The sequence below is a fragment of the Podarcis filfolensis genome (genome assembly GCF_964270895.1).
Source record: "Podarcis filfolensis genome assembly, chromosome: 1".
Taxonomy (NCBI): domain Eukaryota; kingdom Metazoa; phylum Chordata; class Lepidosauria; order Squamata; family Lacertidae; genus Podarcis; species Podarcis filfolensis.
Window position 1 is genome coordinate 4,885,020 of NC_139604.1, and position 21,393 is coordinate 4,906,412.

The following is a 21,393-nucleotide window of genomic DNA, read 5'->3' on the forward strand; positions in this document are numbered from 1 at the left end:
CCATGGGGCAGGGCCGAAACTTGGCTTTCTGTCACCGGGGTCAAAGACCCAGTTTGGGACCCCCCCCATGCATGTTTGTGTATGTAAACACACACACACACACACACACGTGTCAAAGTCACATGATTGCAACCTCAAAAGCCGCTGCCAGCCTAGTAGCTCCCTACAGAAATCAACAGCCGATTACCCCATGGAAAACCCTGATTGTGGAAAGAGGATACAGTGGTGCCCCGCAAGACGAATGCCTCGCAAGACAGAAAACTTGCTAGACGAAAGGGTTTTCCATTTTTTGAGCTGCTTCGCAAGACGAATTTCCCTATGGGCTTGCTTCGCAAGACGAAAACGTCTTGCAAGTTTGTTTCCTTTTTCTTAACACCGTTAATACAGTTGCGACTTGACTTCGAGGAGCAACTCATAGAACGCAGTGTACATAGTAGCCTTTTTTGAGGTTTTTAAAGACTTTGGTGATTTTTGAAGCTTTTCCAAAACTTCTTTTGCAGCCATTTGGTAAGTTAAGCTTTTAAAACTTTTTTGGGGGGTTTTGGATTTTGGGTTGGGGTGTTTGCAATTCAAGGACTTGGTGTTGGGGAGGGGTTTGCAAGAATCTGGAAGCTTGTGGTTTTTTTTCTGCATTTTTATGATTTTCTGTGACCTTTGGGCCACTCTGCTGTTTTAAAAAAAAATTATGGGTTTTAATTTTGAAATGCTCTTTACAGTATGTGTGACTTTAAAGAGCACTTAATAAACTCTTGTTGTACCAAATTTGGCTTTGTTTGGACTTTTTTTGACCATAGGAACACATTAATTGATTTTCAATGCATTCCTATGGGATTTCGTGCTTTGCAAGACGAAAACTTCGCTAGACGAAAAAATTCGCGGAACGAATTAATTTCGTTTTGCGAGGCACCACTGTAATCTGGACTCTCAGTTGGGGTCTCAAAATGCAACCCCCCCTCCGGTATGATGTTCTATGAACATTAAATGCTAGCCCTGCCCCCCTTCTGCTATGGAGAGAGCAGTGGGGTGTGTATGCCAAAAGACTCTTTCCCTACCAAGCTGCATCACACTGATCTGGGCAGCATCTGACCCAGGCAGCAGCAGTCTTGCATGGAGGAAGGAACCCTCTGCCATGGTGCAGGGCCCTTCCTCAGAGTGTGGCATTGGGGTGAGGGGGCGAAAGGGCCTTAGACAGCCACATGGGGCAAGAGTGGCCAAGTTGCTTGGTAGCAAGCCTTGGTTAAATGAGGGGTGGGGGAATCTGTGGCCCTCCAGAGGCTGCTGGACTCCAAATCCCAGCACCCCAGTTAGCAGGCCCAATGGTCAGGATGGTGGGAGTCAAACCAGCAAATCATCACCATCATCTTGGGGCACTTCGCAGCATGAGAATACAAGTTAAAAAACATGAAATACACAAGAAGAACAAGAACAAACCAATACCCTGCCCCCCCCACCTGTGCCCATTCAACTTGTCTTAAATTTAACCTAGCAAAAGCAGCATTTGACGCCACAGTGCGTCACTCTGAGGAAGGAATGTGTATTTTGAGGAAAGGCAGCCAGGTTAACTGGCCCAGCAGAAGCACTGGCAGCCATTTTGCTGCAGCGGCAAACACTATTTATAGTTTAACCGTGAAACTTGTTTTGCCTCTGTAGCAGAGCAAGAGGAACACTTGTGGGCCCATATGGGCCCTGGCTTTCTCTATGGGGCAGACAGGGAGCAGATGTGGTGGTGGTGGGGCTAGTATTATATGACCAATTTAGGGTGTGACTAGTAAGGTGCTTGGCAGAACAGGAATTGTGGTGCGTTTGGGTTTTGACTGAATGGGCACCTAAGCCCTGTCCTCGCGAGATCAAATCGCAGTGCTCAAGAACCGCATCTAGAACACAAGGAACACTGGGCACCTGCGGAATGCGATGACATCAGGTGACATCAAAAGAGGCAATTTAGAAGGTTTTTCTGCTGAGATCAACAGAGGGAGAGGAGCTTAGCAAAATGGCTCATCAGCTGAACCAGATGTGGCGCTCCGGTCTCCGTACAGAGGTAGGTTTGCTCTGCCCTCTGCTTGATCTAGAACACAAGGAACACTGGGCACCTGTGGAATGCAATGACATCAGGTGACATCAAAAGAGGCAGTTTTTCTGTTGTTTTCAGCAGAGGAAGGCCTCTTGAGCCCACCGTGCTCAGCTCTTGAAGAAGATGGCCCAAGCATCTGGATTCTGGCAGTCCAGCCTCCGCAAAGAGGTAGGTCTGCTCTGCCCTCTGCTTGATCCCCTTTCCATCCTAAGCTCTGCACATGACCTCCCTCGCCTGGAAGCTCCACACCTGAACCTGCAAGATCCCTTCTCCTTCCCTCTTGTTTCTCTATGGCAGGCTTCCTCCAGCTTGGCCCTCCAGATGTTTTGGGACTACAACTCCCATCATCCCTAGCTAGCAGGACCAGTGGTCAGGGATGATGGGAATGGTAGTCTCAAAACAGCTGCGGGAGAGGCAGCAGACTGGTGCAAGTCCCACGCTCCTGTTTCAGGCCGCAGGGAACCTGCAGGAGCCTAAGCCACCACATCACTCCTCAAACGCCTGAGCCTTAATAATAGCACTTTTTGCATCCATCCTAACCGCTCCCTATACCATCCAGGTAACCTTCCATGTCCAGTTAAGCACACCACAGGTCACTCCTCCCCGTCAGCCGCCCTACAGCTGGGGGGGGGAGGCAGCAGGCGGACCTTTTCGGGAGCAGCGCCTGCGCGCGCCCAGAGTGGCGCCTGGGATTTGTCACCCCTCTTAGTGGTGGCACCCGGGGCGTAGCGCCCCTGCCGCACCCAGTCGCTACGAATCATGACTTCGGCAGAAGTGTTAGAAGTGGAAGGGAGAAAGATTGACCTCCTTTGGGAAAGGGCGCTGATGTTGAGTCACATACAGTCATAACTCGGGATGAATATGCTTCAGTTTAAGCATTTTCGGGTTGCGCTCTGCGGCGACCCGGAAGTAACGGAACGCGTTACTTCCGGGTTTTGCTTGCGCATGTGCAGAGATTCCTGCATGGCTGCCAGTTGCATAAAATAAATTTCTGCGCAAACCCACAAGAAACCCAGCTGCCATAGCAGCCATGCACTGAGCCTGCTCTGCTGCAAGGTGGAAACTGCGGAAGTGAAACACCTTATTGCCTGCCAGCTTCGTGCGGATGCCACCAGGCAGGCAGCAGATACTGAATATTGTGTCAGAAGCCTGTGGTAGGGAGCCATTTCATTTGAACGCCTTCTTGTCAAGCCTCTGAGTTCCTGCCTTATGCTTAGATCTTCACTGGGATAAGACAGGACTCTGATGCTGCAACCCTCCTTTCAGGATACCTACGGAAGCAAGATATCTGATCGGGGGGGGACGACAGATATTGTCAGAGCTACCCTAGGTCCCAGCTCACAAAGGACCAACGCTGCTTCGTTGTTAAGTATAAAAGTCTTTATTGAAGTTCAGATTCACTTCCAGAGCCGCAGCGCGCAGCTCCACGTCTCAAGTGTCAGACCACTGATGCTCCGTCTGAGTCTCCTCCCCCTTGACACCAATTTAAGATTCTAGCCTTGCTCCACCTTCTCCGCTGCTCCTTCCTCCTCTGGGTCCGCCTGCCCGCCGGGGTTCCGCCCTTTCTAGCCTCTTCTCCCGCTGATTCCCCTGAGCCTTCTCCCTCCCTCCGGCGGGCTTTAGGAGCTGGTTCCCCATCCGGGTCTCCTGCTGTTCCGCGCGCCTGCACATTTGAACTTGGCGCGCGCGCCCAGCCAGCAGCTTTCCTCCTGACCGTTCCACTGCTGCTGTCACTGCTTCCCCCTTCGGGGGGGGCTTGCTGCAACTGACCTCCCCTCCATTGGAGGCGTGGTCAGCCCTGACTCCCTCTCTGGAGGAGACACTGCCCCTGACACATGTGACTCTTCCCCCCCACTACGCTCTGGTGGGGAAACTGGTCCCGATCCTCCACTGCTGCTTTGGGGTTCCCCTCTGGCTCCTTGTTTCTGGTGCGTCCCCCCTGGGACCCCCCTTGCCCTGACCATCGGCGCCCCCTTCTGGGAATCTTCTGATTCGCTGGAGAAGCTCATGGAATCTCTCGGGCCACTGTCATACTCCCCTACGCTGCCCTCGGATTCTTCCCCTTCGCTCTCCCAATCCTCTCTCCCCAGTGCTCCTGCTCCTGATTCCCTGACATCCATCCCCCCCTCGAAGCCCCCCCTTCCCCCTCCCCCTCTTCAGGTGTGGGTTCCGGGTGCTCCAGTCCTGTGGGTGTGAGTGCGGGATACCATTCTTCCCCCCTGGTGTGTAGCCGGTCCATTGGATCCGGCCCAACCGCAACGGGCTCGTCGACATCGATTTCCTCTGCTTCCATCTCTCTGCTGATGTGCTTGAATCCAGGATCCTCCCCCAACATGTCCATGTCCTCCCCTCCCCCGGGTACTTCTGGTGAGACTGCTTGCAAAGGTCCCCGCAGCAGCTCCCTGCGCCACCCCACCTCCGGTTGAGTGTCCCACCAATAGGAGCGGTCTGTGGCAAACCCCGAGAGAGACCCCTCCGAGGAGCTAGTGTCCGGTGTCGTCTCTTCAGCTGATGAAAAACCCTGGAACGTACTGCCTGACAGTGTGGGTGTGAAGAGCCAGTCGTCGAAATACTCTGCCGGCATAGGTCTGTGTGGGAAGAGTGCATGGAACTCGTCTTTAAGATAGTGCTCCTCCACGGCATAGCACGGTACCCACCTGTTGGCACTGGCTGGGGTACCTTCCCTGGCGAGGAGGTATTCCACCCCCTCTTCCCCCCACCTCGAGTCCAAAATCTCCGTGACCTCGTTGAGTGGCGTCGCCCTCCGTGACCCCTCCCTCTTCGGAGATTCGTTAAGTGGGTCTGGCGCGTTCCCTGTCGCCTGAAACCTGTGGGGTTCCCTGTAGGGTGTGAGCACTGACCTATGAAAGACTGGGTGCATTCTGGAGCCCTCCGGGAGTGTCAACTGGAAGGCCACTGGATTGATTTGCGCCGCGACCTGGTAACGTCCCAGCTGCTTGTGCTTGAGCTTCCTCTTAGCTAGCGTCCTGGCCGGCACTGCCTGGGCTGCTAACCAGACCCAGTCCCCCACCTGGATGTCCTCCCCGACCCTCCTGTGCTTGTCTGCCTGCATTTTGTAGGCGTGTTTCGCCAGTTCCAATTGCCTTCGGAGTTGCTCGTGGACCTCCTGTAACTCTGCTGCTAAGTGCTCTGCTCCCCTTGGCTCCCCCTCCCCCTTCGTCTCTAACCCCGGGAAAGTTCTGGGATGCCGCCCATTATTGGCGAAGAACGGTGTCACTCCTGTAGACCCGTGCTTCGTGTTGTTGTAGGCAAACTCGGCCAGCGGTAGGTAGTCCACCCAGGTCGAGGGTTGTTGATTGGCGTAGCATCGCAGGTACTGCTGCATGATGGCATTGACCCTCTCCGCTTGTCCGTTGGTCTGCGGGTGTCGTGCCGACGCTAAGTTGATCTTGACGTTCAGGATGCCCAGCAGCTTCTGCCAGAAGCTCGAGACGAATTGGCGACCCCGGTCGGACAGGATGGACCGCGGCAAGCCGTGAGCTTTGAACACGTGGTCTATGAACAGCTTGGCGGTCTGTTCCGCTGTGGCCACCTTCGCGCACGGAATAAAGTGCGCCATCTTGGTGAACATGTCTACGACCACGAGCACCGCTGTTTTGCCTCGCGAGCTGGGCAGATCTGTGACAAAGTCCAGGGCCACTTTCTCCCACGGTTCGAGCGGCGTCTGTAGGGGTTCTAGTAGACCCGCCGGCTTCCTGTGTACTGGCTTGGCCCTTTGGCAGGTGTCACACCTGGAGACGTAATCCGCGACTTCTCCCCTCACCTTGGGCCACCAAAAGTCTCTGGTTACTAATTCCGCCGTCTTGTCCTTGCCGAAGTGCCCAGTGCTGGGCGCGTCGTGTAGCTGCTGCAAGACTTTCGCGCGGAGGTCGTCTCCGGGCACGTAGAGAGCCCCTCTGCGGATGAGCAGTCCGTCTCGTATCTGGAACTCGTCGTCCTTCGCTGTGCCTTTTCGCACCTCCTCCATCTTGGATTGTGCGAACGAATCCGTCTGCAGCGCTCGACGCACCGCGTCCAGGTCCACGGCAGCTGAAGCGCACGCCCACGCTTTCGGTGCGAAAATGTGCTTGGCCGCCACTGGCGCCGCTTCCTCGAGATACTGCGGCTTCCTGGATAGTGCATCCGCCATGACGTTGTTGTCTCCCGGGATGTATTCTATCCGGAAATCGAAATCCGCAAAGAACTCCGCCCAGCGAATGTGTCTCTGGTTCATGAACCGCGCCGTGCGCCAGTACTCCAGGTTCTTATGGTCTGTGCGGACTTGCACTGTGTGTCTGGCTCCGACGAGGAAGTGCCGCCACGCCTTGAAAGCTGCATGAATGGCCAGCAACTCCCTGTCCCAGATGGTGTAGTTTGCGGTCGTTCCCCTCTTGCCAGCTCATCTTTCACCTCTCCACTTAGCCCCTCCCAGAACAGGTCTCTGACAGCAATAGAGTCCTTCTCCCAGCCCAGCACGTTCAATAAGGCAAAAAAGCGTGAGTGATATTGCCTCACCGTCGCTTTCCCTTGCTGTAGTCCATGCATTTCCCTCCGAGCAACATCTACATCTACCGTAGATTTAAAGCAAGCGTCCATAGCTTTGATAAATGCATCGGAATCTTTGAGGGCGGGGTCTTCTTCGCGCCACAAATTCCGCAGCCACGCTTTTGCTTCCCCATGCAAATGAGTGATTATGAAGCCCACTTTCTCTTCCTCATCTCTAAAGTCCTTCCGAAGCAAATTGAGCGCGTAAACCACGTCAGCTCTGAAGTTAGGGTATTGCTGCAGGTTCCCATCGAAGTGGGCTACTAGGCTGCCCCCCCTCTTCCCAAGGCCAACTCCCTCCGGTTTGGGTCCTGGCAGCCCCTCTTTCCCCCAACGGTCCCACCTGGCCTGCAGATCCCGGCAGAGCGCTACTGCTTCTTCTTCTCTTTTCCTGGATGCTGCTACTTCTGCGTAAAGCGTTGTGACTGCTTCTTGCAGTTCTTTCACCTGGCTCTCTGTAGCCATCTTTGCCTATCTTCGTGAGCTCGCAAAACACCAAGTCTTGCCCCTCGCTGCACCAACTCACGCTGCGAGGTTTTTGTCAGAGACGGAGCATACTGTCAGAGCTACCCTAGGTCCCAGCTCACAAAGGACCAACGCTGCTTCGTTGTTAAGTATAAAAGTCTTTATTGAAGTTCAGATTCACTTCCAGAGCCGCAGCGCGCAGCTCCACGTCTCAAGTGTCAGACCACTGATGCTCCGTCTGAGTCTCCTCCCCCTTGACACCAATTTAAGATTCTAGCCTTGCTCCACCTTCTCCGCTGCTCCTTCCTCCTCTGGGTCCGCCTGCCCGCCGGGGTTCCGCCCTTTCTAGCCTCTTCTCCCGCTGATTCCCCTGAGCCTTCTCCCTCCCTCCGGCGGGCTTTAGGAGCTGGTTCCCCATCCGGGTCTCCTGCTGTTCCGCGCGCCTGCACATTTGAACTTGGCGCGCGCGCCCAGCCAGCAGCTTTCCTCCTGACCGTTCCACTGCTGCTGTCACTGCTTCCCCCTTTGGGGGGGCTAGCTGCAACTGACCTCCCCTCCGTTGGAGGCGTGGTCAGCCCTGACTCCCTCTCTGGAGGAGACACTGCCCCTGACACATGTGACTCTTCCCCCCCACTACGCTCTGGTGGGGAAACTGGTCCTGATCCTCCACTGCTGCTTTGGGGTTCCCCTCTGGCTCCTTGTTTCTGGTGCGTCCCCCCTGGGACCCCCCTTGCCCTGACCATCGGCGCCCCCTTCTGGGAATCTTCTGATTCGCTGGAGAAGCTCATGGAATCTCTCGGGCCACTGTCATACTCCCCTACGCTGCCCTCGGATTCTTCCCCTTCGCTCTCCCAATCCTCTCTCCCCAGTGCTCCTGCTCCTGATTCCCTGACAGATATGTTTCCCCGACCACAAACCCTCCTCTGTTCTTGACTTGGCCATTGTGAAATCTCAAGGGCTGGAGGGGCTGCTTTACTCTGTTCTGGCTGGGTGACAGTTGCAGCCCCTTGTGGGCTGGCTGCTATTCCCAGTTGCTGGGAGTCGTATCCACGTGGAAGATCGTTGGCCGGTTGCATCGCAGGGCAGGATTGCCTACCAGTTGTCCCAGTGTGAACTGCTCAGTCATGGGCACCATAGGGGGCAGAGCTTAGCTGGAGGACTGAGACGCACAAGTTTTCATTCTGGTCCACCTATAAAAGCCAACTGCGCACAGCACTTACAGCGTAGCTGGTCGAAGAGCAACCTCTCCTCTGCTTTCATGTGGCACTGTATTTTGAAGAAGAAAAAAGGGATGTGGATGGCGCTGTGGTCTAAACCACTGAGCCTCTTGGGCTTGCCGATCAGAAGGTCAGCGGTTTGAATCCCCGCGACGGGGTGAGCTCCCATTGCTCTGTCCCAACTCCTGCCAACCTAGCAGTTCAGAAGCATGCCAGCACTAGTGGATAAATAGGTATCGCTGTGGCAGGAAGGTAAAAGGTGTTCCCGTGCACTCTGGCACTCGTTACAGTGTCCCGTTGCACCAGAAGCGGTTTAGTCATGCTGGCTACATGACCCAGAAAACTGTCTGTGGACAAACGCCAGCTCCTTTGGCCTGAAAGCAAGATAAGTGCCACACCCCATAGTCGCCTTTGACTGGACTTAACCATCCAGGGGTCCTTTATCTCCCCCCCCCCCTTACTGTATTTGACTTGTTTTAACCTTGTTCCGCCTCCTTTGCACTCTGCTTGACCTTGCTATGGTTCCCAGTGGTTGCCACAGTCAGAGCCAGGAAGGAATTTGCTTACAAGCAGATTGGGCCCGTTTGCAGATTTTGACTTCAGCATAGCAAAATGTCCCAATTTTTGGTGGGTAAGGAATTGGGTGGATTCCTCGTCACCAAGGTCTTGGGTGAATTGGTGCCTGACCTAAGACCAGGTGCGTACTCAGGGTACCCCATTAGAGGGGTCTAGACAGAAGTCTCTGTCCAGAAGCCAAGTGTGGGGCAGACTGGGGCTTCCAGCAGTGGCCTGAGTATGGCCACCTCAGTACATTGCCATCTTGGGGAGGCCACAATCTGTGGCACGACCCTGTAACAAGTTCCAGCCCCCCAGTAGGAGGCTAAAATAGAGATACACCCAAGGCCTGAACCCAAGTCCACCTACATCTCTAATCAATAAAGTTGTGGTCAATTTTATCCCAGATTGTTGTTCTTTACACCATAACTATATCCTACACACAAGGAAGTAGTGGTGCTGCAACTGGGACTGCAATCTTCTTCTTGTTTTATAATTTCTGTTTTATGATCAGTACAGTCTTTTTTACCTACTCTGTATTCCCATTATTTTATTGGGTTTCTTCCCTTCACCATAATGCCCCAGGGCAGGTCACTACAATCTAAATATACAATATTAAAATCTGTTAAAACGATTTACAGTCAAAAGCATCAGGTGGGTCCTAAAATATATGCATCTCAGCTGTCAAAGGACTGGGTAAAGAGATTTTAGGAACTTGAAGAATTGTAACAAACAGCCTCTGTCAAGCACATGGAATATATGTGTTGTTCAAGATTCAAGTGTGCTAATGAGAAAGAGAGGTTCAGGGTGGGGTGCCAAAAAGGTGAATTCAGCAGCCCAACCATTGTATAAATGTTTGTTTATGATGCCTTGGATAGCATTTGAATTGACATGATGGACATCAGGTCATGACTGATGGACCATATTTGTATCAGATGCCATTCAAATTCTGTACTGACAATGCATTTTCAAGTTGCATGCAAATATCCTTTTTTTTTTTTTTTGGCAGAAAGTTAAAAATGGTAAATGGACCCCTGACCATTAGGTCCAGTTGTGGCCGACTCTGGGGTTGCGGCGCTCATCTCACTTTACTGGCCGAGGGAGCCGGCGTACAGCTTCCGGGTCATGTGGCCAGCATGACTAAGCTGCTTCTGGCGAACCAGAGCAGTGCACGGAAACGCCGTTTACCTTCCCGCCAGAGCAGTACCTATTTATCTACTTGCACTTTGACGTGCTTTCAAACTGCTAGGTTGGCAAGGACCAAGCAACGGGAGCTCACCCAGTCGCAGGGATTCAAACCACTGACCTTCTGATCGGCAAGTCCTAGGCTCTGTGGTTTAACCCACAGCACCACCCGTGTCCCTTGGCAGAAAGTTAGCCCCTTCTTATTCTTAACTTTGGACCTGCTTCAGATAGGTAGCCGTGTTGGTCTGCCATAGTCAAAACAAAACAAAAAAATTCCTTCCAGTAGCACCTTAAAGACCAACTAAGTTAGTTCTTGGTATGAGCTTTCGTGTGCATGCACACTTCTTCAGATACACTGAAACAGAAGTTGCCAGATCCTTCTATATAGTGAGAAGGTGGGGAGGGGTATTACTCAGAAGGGTGGTGGGAATGGGTGATTGGCAGATAGCTGTGATGAGCCTGTTGACGACTCTTAACGACTGCAATAGGTCTTACAGGAAAAAGCTTATTTGATTTTTTTGTAGAATGGACCTGCTTATTTGATTTTTTTGTAGAATTCTGAATTTTTTATGTGTTGCTGTTGGAAAATATTCACCAGGGATCTCTGTAGACGGAACCCAAATCATTCACAAGCAGTGGAATGCATGCAGGCTTGAGAGTTAAAATAAACATTCTGCTAAATTGAACAGATCATGAGCAGATAATTTACACAGAGAATAAATATATTGCCTGGGCGTTGTGCTAATATCCCAGACTTTTCAACTGCTGTCATTTATACTGTGCTTAAATTGTTAATATGCAGTTTTATTGCTCGTGATAAAAACCTATAAAAACTTAAGTGGCTGGTTATCACGCAGTACATTGCAGTAATCTCTTTTAGACTGGTATAGAATAATAATGGGTTGCTATTTTAAGGGCAAGATGATAGCAATAAGTTTCCATATACATACAAAATTCCATGAGGTTATTACAAGTAAGGCATTAGCAAAAAGATGTTTTTAGCAGAACCACCCAAAGGCTTATTTGAATACATCTGTGTATTTTATGTGTTTCTATTTCTTTAGTGCTTGGATGCTTTAAGATCTTTATTTACTCATGTCCCCAGTGGCAGAAAGGATGTCATTGCTCTCCCCTGTGATGGCAGCGTAACAGGGGGGTGGGGGGTGGGCTCTTTGCTTGAACATACGTTCTCCAGAGCCAGCCCACCCCCCCCACACTCTGGATAACCCTGATGTTCCCCAGATCCCCAGTGGGGGACTGGGAGGGATAATGCCCAGTGCCTGAGCCAAGGTCTACCTGCATCTGAAACATAATAAAGCTGTGGCCAATTTTAATCCCATAGCATGTTGTCTTGAGTCGTTATTCCACTAGGGGGCCGCCCAGGGTTTGGGGGACTCCGCCTGTCCACGCAATGAAAGGTGGAGCCTGTAATCCTTATGCGTAAATCCAGAGCAAAATCCCGCCTGTCACTCACCGTATTTTTTGCTCTATAAGACGCACTTTTTCCCTCCTAAAAAGTAAGGGGAAATGTGTGTGTGTCTCATGGAGCGAATGCAGGCTGCGCTGCTTTCGCTGAAGCCAGAACAGCAAGAGGGAGAGCTGCGCAGCAATCCCTCTTGCTGTTCTGGCTTCAGGGATAGCCGCGCAAAGCCTCTTCAACAACATTTGATTCAGAATATTGTTTTTCTTGTTTTTCTCCTCTAAAAACTAGGTGTGTCTTACGGTCGGGTGTGTCTTCTAGAGCGAAAAATACGGTGATTCTGTGTCAAGATGCTGCCCAGGGGTTAAAGGGACCTTCAGTGGGTGATGAGGCAAGCCTGCCATTACCCCTGCTATGCCAACTTATAGAGGGCATGCCTCTCCATCACGGTGTGGCAGAACATGGGTCTGCCAAAGGAGTAGAAACAGCAACTAATCCAGATCGCAGTCACTGGTTGTTGAGGATTCCTTTTGTGAATGGCTGAAACTATAAGGCGGAACAAAATTTCAGCCCTCGAATCCCCTGGAACCTGGACCAAAAGCTTTTCTTTTTCTTTTGAAAGAACCAGATCATTGTGAAAAGAAGACGACTTGCTGGAGTTAGCAGACAGTACAGTATCTCAAAGGTGGCCAACTTGATCGGGCTTGAAATGTGTCATAAACTGGAAGATAGCATCTGATTTGCATACTATAATTAACATAATTAACAGTTTGCATAACATTTGCTTGAACACCAAGGGTGCTGTCAAATGCCAAATGTGGCTTCTCTGCATGCATTTTATTATTACGTGCCTGAGAGGGCCTTTCAATTTCATGGGTTTAAAAAAACAGTCCTGGCAATATGGACAGTGGATCCATGCCCTCTCACCAGCTGAGTTTGCCAACTGGCTGAGATAACCCAGATCCCTGGTGCATCTCGCACCAAATGCTCATATCCATCAGTCACCCCCTCGGAATCAATGCAGTGAGTTTAGAAATTGTGAAGCTTGCGTATATATTTTAAATCACCGCTTAGTTCTCACACCATTAAGCTTTTGTGCTTCTGAGTAAGCCTCATCCGTTAATCAGCATTTCAGGTTTTTTCCATGCAATAACAGGAGCTCGCAACATAGTTCTGGGTTTTACAATAAAAGCTGATGTTCCCAAAGATTCTATCATGAACCAAAAGACCCAGGTAATCATGACTAAACTGCTTCTGGCGCAACGGGACACCATGACGAAAACCAGAGCGCACGGAAACACTGTTTGCCTTCCCACCACAGTGGTACCTATTTATCTACTTGCATTGGCGTGCTTTTGTACTGCTAGGTTGGCATGTGTGGCTGATCGCTTCACTGTGGAAGTGATCTACTTTATGGAGACTTCTTGTGCCAATTAAGGGACAGCTCTGGACCTCGAGAGACTGATTGTTGAATGTCTAGCCATTGTCATGAGCCTCATCTATGATTGTAAACCTAGCCGATAACCATAAATGAGCAGGCAGCCTCTAATTTCAGTGGTACTGTTAAAATAAAACAAAATATAAAAATTTATGTGTCCACCATGGCTACTGTAAGAGGTTTATCAGTCAATAAGTGCTAGCCATCTGGCAGAAATCTGACTCGCAGGCATTTCTCTCATTTAGCATAATTAAGATGTAATGTCAAGTGGGAAGTCAAAGACATTATGCCGGATATTGTCTCCAGTCAACAAGGAAAGCAAACTGGAGCATTTATGGAAAGTGAAATTGATGTATTTATATTCAAGCAGCAAAACATTTATCCTCCGTCTACAAGGCTTTCTCGCGCTGACACATCGGCTGTTATAACAACCTGTTAGCAATGCAAACGTAATCATTTCTGCTTAAAGGAGAAGGCTGCAACAAAGTGAATTTTTCCCTACTTGTCAACAATAGTTGGGTGTTTTTTCTTCTTTTTCAGTCCATTAGTAGCAGCAAGCACATGTTTTTTTAAAAATGAAGAATCATAGGTGTGCATTGGTTTGTTAATTATTACATTTATATGCTACCTTTCTTGTTTATTATTCATTTATTATTACATATATAGATCACCTTTCCTCCAAGGGAAGCAAATGTACTTCTCCCCTTTGCCATTTCTCCCCCTCTGAGCGACAACCCTGTGAGGTAGGTTGGGCTCAGAGATGGTGCCCATCCCGGTGATTTGAACCCCCTGTCTCCCAAGTCCTAGTCCAACACCTTAACCCCTACACCAATATATCTAGAACTGAGGTTTCTATTGCCATTTCTTATCTTAACCAGAGTAGCATGATTGCTCCTTTTGCATGAGATGCAGTCTAAACCACTGAGCCTCTTGGGCTTGCCCACCAGAAGGTTAGCAGTTTGAATCTGCACATGACAGGGTGAGCTCCTGTTGCTCTGTCCCAGTTCCTGCCAACCTAGCAGTTCGAAAGTATACCAGTGCAAGTAGATAAATAGGTACCGCTGCAGCAGGAAGGTAAACAGTGTTTCCATGTGCTCTGGTTTCCGTCACAGTGTCCTGTTGCGCCAGAAGCGGTTTAGTCATGCTGGCCACATGATCCGGAGGGCTGTCTGTGGACAAACGCCGGCTCCCTCAGCCTGAAAGCGAGATGAGCACTGCAACCCCATAGTTGCCTTTGACTGGACTTAACCATCCAGAGGTCCTTTTATTGCTCTTTCCAATGGCTGAGCCCCAAAGGGCAGTCCTATTTGTGTGCCAGAGCAGACTGCAAATAGAATGGTCATATTGTCCACCTCACACTGAGCTGGTTGGGAATACTTCTGCCCAGTGCTGGATAACAACGCCATCTCTACCTATAAAGTGGCAATCTGTCCCCTCCTCTTTGCTAATGTGTGACTGAAGGACTCTCTTCAGTTGTGGTAAATTGGTGAATAGAGGTGAACAGGAGGCTGGATTTCAGCCGTCAATTAAAAAAAAAGTATTGCTATCATATATCCAAGTCCAAGGGATGTGGGTGGCGCTGTGGTCTAAAGCACTGAGCCTCTTGGGCTTGCTGATCAGAAGATCGGCGGTTTGAATCCCCATGACTGGGTGAGCTCCTGTTGCTCTGTCCCAGCTCCTGCCAACCTAGCAGTTTGAAAGCACGCCAGTGCAAGTAGATAAATAGGTACCGCTGCTGCGCGAAGGTAATTGGTGTTTCCATGCGCTCTGGTTTCCGTCATGGTGTCCCGTTGCTCCAGAAGCAATTTAGTCATGCTGGCCACATGACCCAGAAAAACTGTCTGTGGACAAGTGCCAAACCCCCCCCCCCGACCTGAAGGCGAGATGAGCACCACAACCCCATAGTCACCTTTGACTGGACTTAACTGTCCTTTACCTTTACCTTTACCTTACTTAGTCCACAACACACCACCACCTCTGAGCAGACATGTGCTGGATTGGGAGGTGAGCCTCCATATTTCCATAATTTTTAGCAACACGATAGACCATAATTTTGCAGACAGGGAATGCCACTAGGAAAATAATGCCTTCCCTTGTCCATAATAGTACATGAAGTGGAAATCAAACAAATTAAACAGGCTAATGTAGTGGATCGTATTTGCATAATTCACCCATCGGATTTAGATAATATGCATATTATGATTGCCTGCACTTGAGGTGAGTGCGAACGTCTCTTGGATATGGAAGCAGCTGTGAGGAAGTGGCAAGTATACAATGGAGGGGAGGGAACATCTGGGTACGATTAGCCTATTCCCAATTTCCAGGATGCTTTGCTAGTTCACAGAAATTCAGTGTCAGAAAAGTGAAGGGTTATAGGACAGGACGCAATTCTTCAGTCATTTCCTTCCTTTATGAGTGAGCCACCACATCCTTTGACAGTGCATAGATATAGAACAAACTCCCCATTGCCTTGGGCTAGTAGGATTCTGCTCCAGAACCTTTCTAGATGTCACAAACTGGCAGGACTACGGGGAGGAGTTAGAGGATACTGGCGAGGGGTGTAGCCGGGACTGGGACACACAGGGGCAAATTGGGGATGGGGAAGAAGAGGTTGGTGCAGGTGGTGCTCACAGAGGATGATGAGGGGACGGGGGCCAGTGCCCAGGAAGCTGAGCAGTGGGACCCCTCACCAGAGCCAGAGGAGACCACGTCCCCATGAACAATGCTGGTTCAGGCGATGCACTCCAGGAAGCAGAGGCAGGCCAGGGCCTGCAGCCCAGTTCACTACCTGGCCAGGTGGGGAAGCAGGCATGTGATTGCTCAGCTGGAGGAGGCTGAGCACAGGTGAGGGTCACTTGCCGCATCAAGCCCAAATGCTGCAATCAATCAGCAGAACTGAGGTCCTGTGTCTGCTCAACTGCCCATGTTGAGGGACCTTGTCTTGGATGCTCCTGGACCTCCACAGATTTGTACTTTGGACCTGACACTGGACTGCATCCTGATTTTGGACTTGGTCTGCCTGAACCTCATCTCCTGATCTTTGGCCTTTCAACTTTGGATCTCGGACTGTGGACTTTGCAGATGGTGATCAACCCTCTGATTTTGGACTTGGTCTTGGCACACTGTCTGGCTGCCAGGTAGCCAGGGGGTCAGGACACTAGAAGGTCTAAGCTTCCTCATGGGGCCATTTTTCTACTGAGACTCCTAGTCCGAAGGACACCTGTTTGTTCCATTCATTTCCTATAGTTCAGGGGCCAAAGTGTCATGAAATTTTAGTCCAGGCACCAAGCTTTGAAGGTGTGAGATCAAAATTAGGGGTACTGCATCTTCCCTTTATCCTGAATGCACAATTTCTCCTCAAATCGCATGGGCCGATGAAGATGTGGCAATCAACTTGGGGTGGGGAACTTGTGGCTGCCTACCAGGCTTTGTTGGACTCCAGTTCCCATCAGGCCCAGCCAGCATGGGCAATGCTCAGGGAAGATGGGAGTTGCAGTCCTAGCCTTGCCATATGTCAGGAAATCCTGGTTTTCAAGTGTAAAAATGGCGCCAGGGGGAATTTTGCCGAATCGGCAAAATGTCAGGGAAACCCTGGATGTATGGCAACACGATGGAAAAAGCTCCAAAGACTTAAAATCACTATTTTGGGAGGAGGTATGGCCTATGACTGCTTCACAGAAGTTCAGCTGTGCTTGAGAGCCAGGGTGGTGTAGTGGTTAAGAGCGGTAGTCTTGTAATCTGGGGAACCGGGTTCGCGTCTCCACTCCTCCACCTGCAGCTGCTGGGTGACCTTGGGCCAGTCACACTTCTCTGAAGTCTCTCAGCCCCACTCACCTCACAGAGTGTTTGTTGTGGGGGAGGAAGGGAAAGGAGAATCTTAGCCGCTTTGAGACTCCTGAAGGGGAGTGATAAAGTGGGATATCAAGTCCAAACTCTTCTTCTTCTTCTTCTTGCTCATGCCATTTTAACTCCCCAAACAAATGAAGAATACTAGTTATGAACAATAGTGGTGGTTATTCCACCTTGTGACAATGTCAGGAAGCCCAACCGCACCACAGGGGCTTCATTTGAAGGGTCAAATTATACCCCCTCATTCTGGAAAACGTGCCTGCTCAAATTAGGCCACGCAGAATGACTTTTGTGCGGTATCTGTTGAACAACCTCATCCATATTCCAGAAGTGTTTTTTCAAAATTGTCTGTCTCCAAAATAGCCATTGTAAAAGGTTTTATCAGTAAATAAGGGCTGGCCATCTGGCAGCAATTTGACTAGCTGGCATGGTTTTCTATGGGTGGTAATTAAAATGCAATGCCAGTGGGGACAGACAGTCATTATCCATCTCGATTGTTTCCCTCCCGATAGGGGGAGAAAAAAAGAGCAAGGCAAGTGGGAGCATTTATGGGAAATAAAACTTCCAAATACAGGATGAGATGTTTGTTTCCAGCATAAAAGAAGAGTTTATCCGACATCAACGAGGCTCTATTCTATTGCTCTGGCAAGATTGCTCTATCTAAAGTGACTGTTCCCCACTGAGAAGCAGACAGTCCTGTCAGAGAAAATAGATTCTCTTTGTTGTTCCCGCTAATCTTGTAAGGCTTGCAAGCTGCAAGAAGCAAGGATGCTTTACGATATCTGGTAGCTTTTAATGTTTAATTAGAGCTAATGGAAGAAGGCTGCATTTTTGGAGGGACCTGCCAGGTTGCTGCTATATATCTGTGGGCAGGAAGTGAACCGGGTGCTCCTTTGCAAAGTGAACTCAGAGAGTCCTGGTGAACTGCAGGGGACGTGAATGATGAAAGCATCCATCACAGAAGGGGGGGGGGACCTGTGGTCCTCCAGGTGTTGCTGGACTGCAGCTCCCATCAGCCCCAGGCAGCAAGGTCAGGGATAATTTAAGGTGTAGCCTGACAACATCTGCAGAACCACCAGTTCCCCAACACGACCTTAGGGAATATTTGCACTGCAAATCTAGGAAAGGAAGAGGTCCACCTAGGGCCATGGAAAGATGGATCTGTGCAGAGAAAGGATTTGTAATCATTTAGAAACATTCTTTAACACTAATCGGTTAGGAGGAGGACACAATCGCCGGAGGGGATGCAGTCAGTGGACCAGTGTCAGTTGGGCAAAGCCTTAAAAATACTGTATTAGTTGACTAGTTCTCTCCAGATTAAGGCCTGGCCTTGCAGGTCTGCATTTATGGAATCCAAGGACATTATGGGTGAGAGATCATAATGATTAAAGACACATTCAGCTGCCTTACACCAAGTCAAACCACCAAGGCTGCCGGTATTGTGAACGCTCCAAGGTCTTGCGCAGAGGCCTAGGGCTGACACAAAACTCCTTAGAAGACACAAGAGTTTTCTTTTTCTCACACTTCTAGAAAAAGAAGGCTAATCCTTCTTCTCAGGATCCCTGTAACTGGAAATGCTGGAGATGGAATGTTCAGACCGAAAAATGAAAGCAAAAAATGAAAATGGTATGAAATTCACGAGTGTACTTTCCGTAGCCGTATGTGCAGTTGAAGGAATTATTTCCCTGGTAGAATCGTACCCAGAACTAGGAAAAGAATGTTATCAGCCGAAGAAGAAGAAGAAGAAGAAGAAGAAGAAGAAGAAGAAGAAGAAGAAGAAGAATAGAATTTGTATACTGCCCTTCATCTGCAGATCTCAGGGCTTTGGAAACAGGAGCTTTTACCAGCCAGATATAGATCCTGGAATCTGATGCGTTTGTAATGAATTGTTCAGATTCTACCAGCGGAGACAAGTTGAGAAAGAAGAAATCTAGCACTGACGGACTAGTGGGATAGAGAATGTAGCGACTTTGTCTTTGTACATTGTTTGAAGGCAGGCTGCAATCCTGTGCAGATGTATGTTTCTGAGCAAACTTGCATAGGATTGCACGGGGCGCCACTTTTTTGTGAAGTAACAATGGGAAACTTCCTTCCTGAAGATATTGTGCGTTTTAAACTCTGGCTGCAACCCTAGGCACCCTTCCCTGACAGTAAGGCCTAGTGGAGTGGGAGAAAAAGATGAGATGGGGCAGATGAGGCTTTGGCAGATGAGGCTCTTCTTAAAGGAGCTTACTTCTGAGTAGCCACGAACAAGATTGCCCTGTAACCTTCTTTAAATCTGAGGCATTCCTATGGGAATGAAGTCGTGTGAGACAGCGCAGAAGCCTCACAGGGAAAGCGGCATTCTTTGATGCTGGAGTCCATTCTCAGGAGGCCTCCGCCTGCATATTGTGAGGGAATAACAGAAGAAGAGCCATGGGACTTTGGAGAGGCTGTCATAAACAGCCGGTTACATATCCTTATGGCCACTGCTCCTTGTGCGTTTTTCTAATCTATGGGTTGTGCTGAAGAAGATTCCAGCGAAACAGTCAGATTATCCGGGATCACTGTCCTACGTTGTTATTCACTTACTACCTCGGCACCATGAACACCTAAAAAGTTTTACCACTTAGCCCACAGGATAGCATCTATTACTTTATTTCAACTATAGTCTTATTATACTTCTACAGACTTTCAAAGATTGACAGACGTGTGTTCATTTGATTTCAAATATATTAGAGAATTTACAAGTGTGCACATTTTGTTTTTGTTGTACTAAATTATGTATGTTATGCAATAAGAATTGCAGTGCCATCTAGTATACTGGTCATCGTGTTGCTTGTGTTGTTTGTTGTGTTAAGTTTGCAACACAAGGGTTTGTTGTTCTGTATTGTGAGGGAATAACAGAAGAGCCATGGGACTTTGGAGAGGCTGTCATAAACGGCTGGTTTAAGAGCTAAGGGCCATCGTTGTTTGAGGGGAAACTGCACTTGGGGGTGCTTGGGGTGCCTGAGGAAAGGTTAGGCAACATGTGAGCCTAAGGGATGCATACCCTCCAAGTCTCCCTCTTTTCCAGGGGCAGTCTGGGGATTGCAAAAGCCACCTCAGGTTCTGATTTGATCCCGGAATGTCCCTATCCACCCCGCCCCTGGTGCCACCAGGGCTGAGTTTGAGCGGGGGCTTCTCCTGAGTGGCCTCCTCCCTTGGGCAGCTCAGTCCCTCTGGTACAATATCCTGTTCTTGCCGCAGCCAAGCCAGACCCCCATGGGAAGCCCGTAAGTGTGAAAGCATGATCCCTTGCTTGTATTCCTTTTTATATGTATATATAATTTTATTAATTTTTCTGTTTTACAATTTAAAATACTCATTTGAACACCCTTAAAATATCAGTGACTTCCCTTCTTCTCTTTCCATGGTTCATTTTGCATATCATAAATCCCTGCATATTTTACAAAAACTAAACCATTCAGTATTCCATTATTACACCCATAAAAACTTATTTACACTGTTGAATTTATCTTAATGCTGCCAGCATTTTCAGCTGTACACAGTTATTTCTCATATATTCAGTAGATGTTTTCCAACCTTCTCTAAAAGTACCGTAAGTTCTTCTTGTTCTCTTATTCTATATGTTAAGTCTGCAAGCTGCAAATATTCCATCAGTTTAAGCTGCCATTCTTCTTTAGCTGGGACCTCGCTCGTTTTCCATTTTTGGGCTAACAAAACACGGGCCACAGTAGTGGCATGCATAAATAACCTTTTTAGATTCTTGGGAATTTCCGTCTGAATTATCCCCAGTGAAAAGGACTCCGGGTTTTTTTTTGGAAAGGTACTTTTAAACATTTTTTTTCCAATTCATTATGGATTATTTCCCAATACTCTTTTACCCTTTTACAAGTCCACCAAATGTGAAAGAACATCTGGTATCCAGAAATATACCACCTCCTGATATTGCATACCCTTCCAAGTGTCCCGATTTTCCCGGGACATTCCCACAATCACAGAAGCCATCCCGGCTTCTGATTTGATCATGGAATATTCCACTTTCCCTTCCCCTTCCAGCGTTGCTGCCACTGAGGCAGTTTCAGTACGGGAGACATGACCTGAAATGTTTTGTAAGACATAATGAAAGTTTGTTCATTTAAAAAACGAATGAAAGTGTTGATTGGTAAGAGAATACTTGTATCATTAAGTCGACCGATTACTGCTATTCGTATGGGAGAGTCGTTTGTTTGTTTGTTTTCAGACAAGGGAATAGCTTGTAGACCACAAAGACATTTTTTTAAAGTGTTTGCCTTGTGGGTAAAATGTTCTCTTAAACACATAACGCAGCACTTCCCATGGCCACCAGGTGGTGCTGTGCCATAATAAGAGGAAAAACAGCTGTGCAAAGTTCCCTCATCCCTTTAAAATATTTCTCACTAGATTTCAAGCGGTCCTTGCCACCTCGTGGAAACAAAATCAGGCATTGGCTTTTGGAGGCTGCCTACCCAAAGTCGAGTCTACGGCCAGCCTTGCCCCCATCGCTTGTTTCTTAAATTTGATAAAAGGGGGAAGTTTTTGGAAGAAAGGCAAATTAGCCTCAGTTTCTTGATGCAGGAGACTTTTAACATGTTGCTGAAGCAGGGAGAGAGAGAAGCGAAACAGCTCAGCCTTTGGAAAAAGCTCC

The 21,393-nt window shown here is 49.0% G+C and overlaps 1 long non-coding RNA gene across 1 annotated transcript; it reads left to right on the forward strand.

Annotated features, from left to right (window-relative positions):
* The first annotated feature begins 1,967 nt into the window (after positions 1 to 1,967).
* Positions 1,968 to 2,239, forward strand: LOC310743769. The gene is made up of 2 exons (XR_014539219.1): positions 1,968 to 2,038; positions 2,150 to 2,239. It is a non-coding gene; the product is annotated as an uncharacterized lncRNA (long non-coding RNA).
* The last annotated feature ends 19,154 nt before the right edge of the window (positions 2,240 to 21,393 follow it).